The sequence below is a fragment of the Trachypithecus francoisi genome, unplaced genomic scaffold (assembly GCF_009764315.1).
Source record: "Trachypithecus francoisi isolate TF-2019V2 unplaced genomic scaffold, Tfra_2.0 Lachesis_group5, whole genome shotgun sequence".
NCBI classification, from domain to species: Eukaryota; Metazoa; Chordata; class Mammalia; order Primates; family Cercopithecidae; genus Trachypithecus; species Trachypithecus francoisi.
This window is the reverse complement of record NW_022681470.1, coordinates 81,593,162-81,595,290: the sequence shown is the minus strand read 5'-3', so window position 1 is coordinate 81,595,290 and position 2,129 is coordinate 81,593,162. Positions and strand designations below refer to the sequence as shown.

The 2,129-nt window shown below is 47.3% G+C and overlaps 1 non-coding gene across 1 annotated transcript; it reads right to left on the bottom strand.

The window, feature by feature from the left end:
* Positions 1-213: 213 nt before the first annotated feature.
* On the bottom strand, positions 214-312 carry LOC117077102. Its single transcript, XR_004434684.1, has one exon. It is a non-coding gene; the product is annotated as a small nucleolar RNA U13 (small nucleolar RNA).
* Between the last annotated feature and the right edge of the window lie 1,817 nt (positions 313-2,129).

The window sequence follows — 2,129 nt, the reverse complement described above, 5'->3', positions numbered from 1 at the left end:
TTTTCTCTGTTTCTGTTCCTAGAACAGGTCAACTTCTTTTCTGCTTAAAGTCTTGGCACACGTGATTCTCTCTCTACCTGAAACTCTTCCCACTCTCCTTGTATAACTGGCTCCTCCTATACTTAAAGTCCTTACTTGTCACGTTCTTAGAAAGACCTCCCTCGACCAGGGACTGAGGTGGTCTCCCTTTTTTATTTTCTTCTCTTTTTTCCATGTCAGACAGGTCACGTGCACGGAACAATGTTTGAGGGTAGCACATCTCAACCCTGTGCATGAACACGCATTCTTCACACTTAGGAACTACAAAAGGATTTCTTTGTTATTTTCTTCCCTTTTTTTGAGACAGTTTTGCTCTCATTGCTCAGGCTCAAGTGCAGTGGCACAATCTTGGCTCACTGCAATCTCCGCCTTCCTGGGTTCAAGCAATTCTCCTGCCTCAAACTCTGGAGTAGCTGGGATTACAGGCATGCGCCAGCACCCCTGGCTAATATTGTATTTTCAGTAGAGACAGGGGTTTCTCCATGTTGGTCAGGCTGGTCTCAAACTCCCAACCTCAGGTGATTCGCCCGCCTCGGCCTCCCAAAGTGCTGGGATTACAGGCATGAGCCACCGCACCTGGCCTTGTTATTTTCTATCACAGTACTCTGATTATTTACTTCACAATTTTCATTCATTTACCTAACAATTATTTACTAAAAACGTTCTATATGAAAGTTTCAGGCCGGGAGCAATGACTCATGCCTGTAATCCCAGCAATTTGGGAGGTGGAGGTGGGTGGATCACCTATCTCTACTAAAAACACAAAAAAATTAGCCAGGCATGGTGGTGCATGCCTGTAATTCCAGCTACTTGGGAGGCTGAGGTAGGAGAATCGCTTGAATTGCTTGAAACCTGGGAGAATATTATTTTCATTCTATTCAAGATTAGGGACATAAATGAGGCAATCACCTCAAAGAATGATAAACCTGATTAGAAAACGGAATTGTTAGCCATTACCAAATAAAATAAATCAAATATATTTTTTTAATCTCAAAAAGCTCAAGGCCAGGCACAGTGGCCCACGCCTGTAATCCCAGCAGTTTGGGAGGCTGAAGCGGGTGGATCACTTGAGGTCAGGAGTTTGAGACCAGCCTGGCCAATGTGATGAAACTCCACCTCTACCAAAAAATACAAAAGTTAGCTGGGTGTGGTGGCACGCACCTGTAGTCCCAGCTACTCAGGAGGTTGGGGTGGGAGAATCACTTAAACCAGGGAAGCGGCCAGGCGCAGTGGCTCACGCCTGTAATCCCAGCACTTTGTGAGGCCAAGAAGGGTGGATCATGAGGTCAGGAGTTCAAGACCAGCCTGGCCAAGATGCTGAAACCCCATCTCTACTAAAAATACAAAAAAATTAGCTGGGTGTGATGGTGGGCACCTGCAATCCCAGCTACTCAGGAGGCTGAGGCAGAGAATTGCTTGAATGTGGGAGGCGGAGGTTGCAGTGAGCTGAGATCGTACCACTGTACTCCAGCCTGGGCGACAGAGCAAGACTATGTCTCAAAAAAAACAAAACAAAAACCAGGGAAGCAGAGGTTGCAGTGAGTTGAAATAATGCCACTGCACCCTAGCTTGGGCGACAGAGTGGGATGCTCTGTATTAGTCCATTTTCACACTACTGATAAAGACACACCCGAGCCTGAGTAATTTATAAAGAAAAAGAGGCTTAATGGACTCATAGTTCCTCGTGGCTGGGGAGGCCTCACAATCATGGTGAAAGATTAAAGGCACGTCTTACATGGTGGCACACGAGACAGAATTAGAGCTAAGCGGGGCCGGGTGCGGTGGCTCAAGCCTGTAATCCCAGCACTTTGGGAGGCCGAGACGGGTGGATCACGAGGTCAGGAGATCCAGACCATCCTGGCGAACATGGTGAAACCCCGTCCCTACTAAAAAATACAAAAAAAATACAAAAAACTAGCCGGGCGAGGTGGCGGGCGCTTGTAGTCCCAGCTACTTGGGAGGCTGAGGCAGGAGAATGGCGTGAACCTGGGAGGCGGAGCTTGCAGTGAGCTGAGATCCGGCCACTGCACTCCAGCCTGGGTGACAGAGCGAGACTCCATCTCAAAAAAAAAAAAAAAAAAAAAATAAGA